We start from the raw sequence: 6,000 nt of genomic DNA, 5'->3' as shown, positions 1-6,000 counted from the left end.
TCAAAGAACCATTTAAATGGCTTAACCCCTTAAAATCCCAGGCTTATTACATACTAAGTCTTATTATTCAGTAACTACAGGGACTTCAGTGCAAATGGGTTGAGCTATTCCTAGGTTACAGAAGTGTGTAATAAAACTTTGGGTCTGTCGGTGGGAAATGGCCATTTAAGGGGTTAATGGTTCTTCTCTGTGATACCTGTTGTATGTGGTTCTTTAAAGAACCTTTTTAATATGGTTCTATGTAGTACCCAAACAGGCTCCACTATTGTTACAAGTCACAGTCAATGGTTTTTTGTAGAATCCTTTTTCTTTTTTCCCAGGCCCAGATCATCCCATGGGTTTTATGGACGTGTGCCTGGGGGCCAAAGCCACTATTGGGCCCACATGAGCAGTTATGACAAAAACCTGAACAGCTTTACTCTCAGCAGGAACTTTACTAGCAGCATGGCAAAAAACATTGACTGATTTCAAGCTTGTATTACGTCTAACCAAAATATTGATGCTCTCCATATCATTCTAGAACATTTGCTTCATTTTCTCTTTCAGTCACTGCTCAGCAGATGCTTTACTATCCACTATTATGAACTGCAAACTGTACTTCTATGCATAAAATCATCAAAGTTAAGATATAAATGGTGAATAAACATTTTTCATGCTGAGCAGTATTCTTTTGTTTAGGATGCACGATGGTTAGGTTTGCAAGTGTGCTGGTCTTTTTCCTCGTTTGTTGCTACATCCCAGCTGTTTGGAAATTCTACAGTCTGCCAACTTGCTACTGTCATGCGACCAGAGGAGATCAATACAATCCCTTCTGGAAGAAATGGATGAGAAGATAGTAACAGCTCTAGCATAATAATGCCATGCACCATGCATGGTGTAACCTGTTTAGATTTTATTGTCTATATTTATTGGCTAGTACAGTTTAGCAAGGTTTAAATGTCATTTTAAGTGGACAAGAAGTAAATTACAAATAAAGTTTTAGAAATATTTACATGGGTAAGATAACTGAATTGATATATTTTAAATCCACAGTGCTTTGCAGACACACATGGGCTTCAAGAAGTGTGAGGGGGGCATGGAGAGGGATACAGAAAGAGACAATGACATAATTAGATAACCTGATTCTAGTGCTATAAGCCCACAGCTCAGTCGGAACTCCACAGACATCCAAAAGGAAAAAAAAAAATACACACAGCCCAACACCGCAGTTAATATTTTAGCATTGTGGTGCTGCACAGATCTAATTTAACTTGATGTGAAAAATTTTCCTGACCACCAAAAAGGTTCCAGATAGGGGCCTGCCAAAGACTTGTGTCCATGGACCTATAACTTGATGATCCAGGCCTGGGGAATACATATTGTTGAATGTTAATGTAAAGTCTGTTCTGAAGCTCACATGTTGACTTCTATTTCAGACTAAGAGAATATATTCCAAGTTCATTCACCCCCAGTCTGTGTAAGGGGACGTATTCGGATGTAAAATCCAAAAACTGCTCCCAGGTCAGCTCTCTTACTCTGAGTTTTCTTTTGTTTTTTGGTCAAAGAAGAGTTGGCACTTTATTTATTCCAGACATGCTGCCTGACCCTGGCAAAATGACCTTGTGATGTGCTATCGGTGAAAAACAATGGTTTAGATATCAACGAGACTCAGTGACTGTACACTTTTTTCCGTCTGTCTTTCAGTATGCTTATTCAAGCTTTTCAAAATGTTATAACGGAAATACTGTTGCTGCTGCTTCTGAAACTGTTTGCAAATTCTTTGCTTAATGGACTGACCTGGTTTGAAACTACTACACTACTAATTAGATCCAGTTAAGCCTATCTAGAAGCAACACTGTCCTAACTATTTGTATGTGTAAGTTTCCATGCAAGTCTTTTCGTTCCCACTTTCAACAGTAGATCTGCCCTGTGCGTATGGCTCTCCTTCTCTCTCTTTCTCTCACTCTTGTACAGCACAAATGACTACACCTGTCAGTCCCCGTCAAGACATTTCAATTTGGAGCTGTCCCTCTGGGGAGCAGCTGAATTAGCACATCAGAGGCAGCATGGATTCAGGAGTCCCCCTGAGCCCACGCCTAAGGACTCCCTCTGCACACATCTTAGTAATGCCTTTCTGTCTCTCTCACTCTCTCACTCACTCGCCCCTACACACATCCTCAAATTCCCTCTCTGTCTCTCTCCACAACACCATGCAATACAGCTGGCAATGAACAGCATATTCAGCATATCAATTATGTTATTTTTGTGGTGTCACTCGTTTGGTGTCAGCATGTAGGGAATAGGATTTCTTACTTGCGGCCGAAAGACAGACATAAATATATTTAGACATTTTGGAAAGGGGGAGATGCCAGGGTGAGTGGCAGCAGTGAAGGAACGACTAAGGAGAACATCTCTGCTCATCTCCGTCCCCATTGGATCTCACCAGACTTTGGACGATTAGCGGTGCATAGATGCCAACCACCGGTGGTATTATGGAGACAAGCCCCATAGATTCCTGCTGAATAACTTATGTGTGAACCATGTCAAGAAACAGGCTTTATGTGGGGTTTTGTAAGATAGAAAAGAACAAAAAAAAGTCGTGGGAATGTGTTTGAGATGATTAGAGGGTTTAGAAGAAGCTTGACATGTGAGTGATCTATGGCAGACCTCACAGGTTCACTAAATAGCGCCAGCGCAGTAGGCCTTATGCAGTAGGCTCATGAACTAAGTTCTTTAAAAACTGGAGTAAAAAGTTGAGTAAATGAGATTTGAAGTGCGAAGAACCTTAAAAAAGCTCTACATAATGTAAATAACTAAAAGTTTTTCCTACACTCTGAAAAATAAGGGTTCCTAAATGGTTCTTGGCTTGGGTGTACAGTTTTAGGAAAACTCTTCATTTGGCACATTTACATTATTTAGAAGTTTTTTACATTTTAAAAAGCTTCTTCACCCTCACACATTTACAAAAATAATTTTTATGTCTAAGGAACCGTCCATTGAAAGGTTTTTTCGGGAAACAAAAGTTGTTCTTAAATGGCAGGCTCTCAGAGTCTAATGTGTATATATTTTTTCTTACATGTTTTTGTATTTAAGTACTACAAGGGGGCTATGCACCTAAGATCTTCACTCACCTTCGCACCTGTGTAAAAGTGATATGACAATAAATGCAATTTGATTTGATTTAATTAGTTTAGCAACAACAGTATAGTGTAATATTATTAAATCTATTTGTAAAAAAATGTATTCATTGTCTTTTTAGACCCTGGCCCTCCACAAACATTGCACTTTAGGCACCCCCTGTTCTATGGCATCACACAAACAAACCCTTTTGACACCTTTATTTTTAAGAGTGTGCTGTTGGTTGCTAAAAAATTCAAAAATGAAGACATAATTTGATAGATAGTTACTCAGCTCTCGCTAGTTAACTTCAAGTGGCAGTTTATCATAATCTCAGTCTCATTTGCACAGCACTGATAACTGACCCAGAAGCGAGTCTTTAGGTCCTTACCAACATTAGAATTCGTGGGTGATGTATTCCTTTAATGGAAGTGCTGAGAGAACAGAAGACTCCCATTGCACCTCTCTATGTGAGTGTACCTCAAATCCCATGCAACTCACAGCTCATCCCATATTTAACACAACAAGATGTGCAGGCTTGATCTCAGCTAATAGTGCATAATTCAGCAATTAAAGATCAAACACTAATGAATTAAATATTTAAGACTCCTACAGATAGAGCCCGCTCCTTTTGTTTAATCTCTCTGAAGTTTGAGAGCCGAGTGCTTATCTGCCATTGTTTAAACATTTTTAAACGTGCTTCTGGTTTAGTTTTTTTTTTCTCTACCTACTTCAAAGTTTTGCACATGAACGCTTCTACACTCATACAATCACTGTTCATCTTGCTTAAACGTAATACATATGGCTTTACATCCCTTTTTGTTGGCCTAGCATCATTGCAGGTCTTGTTTTAATTATTATTTATGAAAATGTGTCTGTGTAAATGTTTACAGCATGTCTGTGTGTGTGTGTGTGTGTTTGTGTTTGTGTGTGTCAGTGCTGTGTGCAGCATTCAGGAACGAATGTCTACATGACTGGAGAAGCCTCAGAGCCTTGTAGGCCCTCAGAAAAAGCCTAATGAATTCTGTGAAATTAAAAAAAATGACATTTAGTTCTTTTGTACTTAATATAATAATCAGGTGTGTTGTATATTAACCCTGCAAGTATTGCAATTATATTCTTTTTTAATTGAAGTTTGAAATAAAAGGATTCCATTTTTTAAATGCCCAATGGAAATCCAGTCAAGTTTTTTTCCCCCTCAGTGGTATCTAGGTAGATACAGCCAAGTGAGCTCTCCTATTGGTTAGGACGTCAGGAGCTGAACTAATGGCCTATTTAGGATCTGGCAGTGGAATCAACCAATTGTGACTTCCAACGGGTTGGATTTCATGAGGAAAAACATTATTCTAGGCCTTCTGGAAGTCTTATATACTCCATTGACTGTGAATACGAGCAGCAGCCTAACCATTAAGTTTCAGTCAGAGGTTAGAAATGAAAAACAATGACAGTAGCTCTATGCCAGGGCTCTTTGCCGAACATTTTGTATTGACGTCCCTGTAGTTACAGAATAAAAAGCCTGGGATTTTAAGGGGTTAAATCTTTAATGCCACAGGATTATTTTTTTGAAAATAAGTGTTCTTTCTTCTTTAATGTAGCAGACAAGCTTTCCTCAATTTGGTCTCAAATAAGGGAAGAGTTCCACTACACACTGCGATGTGTTTAAAAAGCGTTACAGAAAAAAAATAGAGTTACAGTCTGTAAATGTGTAAAATGTATCATCAATTTATTATTAATTTCTGTGTATTGTCAGCTATTGTGTAACTGAAGATAAATTTCGTAGCATATTTGGCCAATAACATCGGATAATGAAATACGTTTTAAATGAATGTAAGGGATTTGACATACAGGAAGGCTAATTTTCACTTTATCCTGCTCTCAATCTCTCTTTCTCTCTCTCTCCAAGGAGCAAGACCGTCCTCCTACCTTCTGCACCCTGCTCACAGCCCCCTCACTGATAACAGCCTAATCAAAGTGCTTCTCTTAGTGCTGGGAAAAGCCTGGGGGAGTGAGAGTGAAAATGGAAGAGAGAGAGAGAGAGAGAGAGAGAGAGAGAGAGAGAGAGAGAGAGAGAGAGAGAGAATAAGGGGGGGGCTTGGCCCTCTCCAGAGAACACAGAGTTCAGTGATACTGAAGCGAGGAGAGAATGAAGGTCAGAGTTGGTGCCATACAAGAAAGGAATGAAAAGATGGATGGCTTGATGAAGGAGTGAGAGAGGGAGACGTTGTGCGAGACCACTGGACTGCTGGACTGGATCGTGTTGGTGTGTGTTAGTGTAAATTGGTGTCTTTCAGCAACACATCTGCAGTACAGTGCAGAGACTCCACTCAACGGAACCACACACAGCTGTATTCATGAGGATGTTTCATGTCTCTCTCTCTCTCTCTCTCTCTCTCTCTCTCAGTTCAAAGATGAAAACACACTTTGGACTTTTAACTAAGCTAGTCGTTCTTTGCTTTGACCCTGTGGCCCTATATTTTATATTAGCAAACTCCCCTTTGAATAGTTGTACACAAATAAAATAATAATATTTTATTATGACACAAAAAGTTTACTTAACCTCTTCAAATCTCAGGCTTATTACAAGGCTTTTTATCCAGCATCTTCATGGACTAAATGTGAAGTGGCTGAGTTACTTTTAGGTTATAGAACTGTCTAGTAAAACTTTAGACTGGTAGGTTGTGGCTATTTAAAGGCATAACAGCAGAAAATATTACACACTGATTTTCAGACTTGGGAAAACGTTTACTTTGAAACATTGGGATCTAACTGCTCACCATGTGGCCATGAGGGACAGAGATGTAGCCTCACTTCTTGCTCTAAAATGCAGGGGTGTGGTTAAAAAAGATTCCACCTACAAACTAAAACTCTTCGGGCCAGATTTATATAACTTGGTGGTAACAGCAC

The sequence above is a fragment of the Colossoma macropomum genome, unplaced genomic scaffold (genome assembly GCF_904425465.1).
Source record: "Colossoma macropomum unplaced genomic scaffold, Colossoma_macropomum, whole genome shotgun sequence".
In the NCBI taxonomy this organism is placed as follows: domain Eukaryota; kingdom Metazoa; phylum Chordata; class Actinopteri; order Characiformes; family Serrasalmidae; genus Colossoma; species Colossoma macropomum.
The sequence above is the reverse complement of the archived record's forward strand: the minus strand, read 5'-3'. Positions refer to the sequence as shown.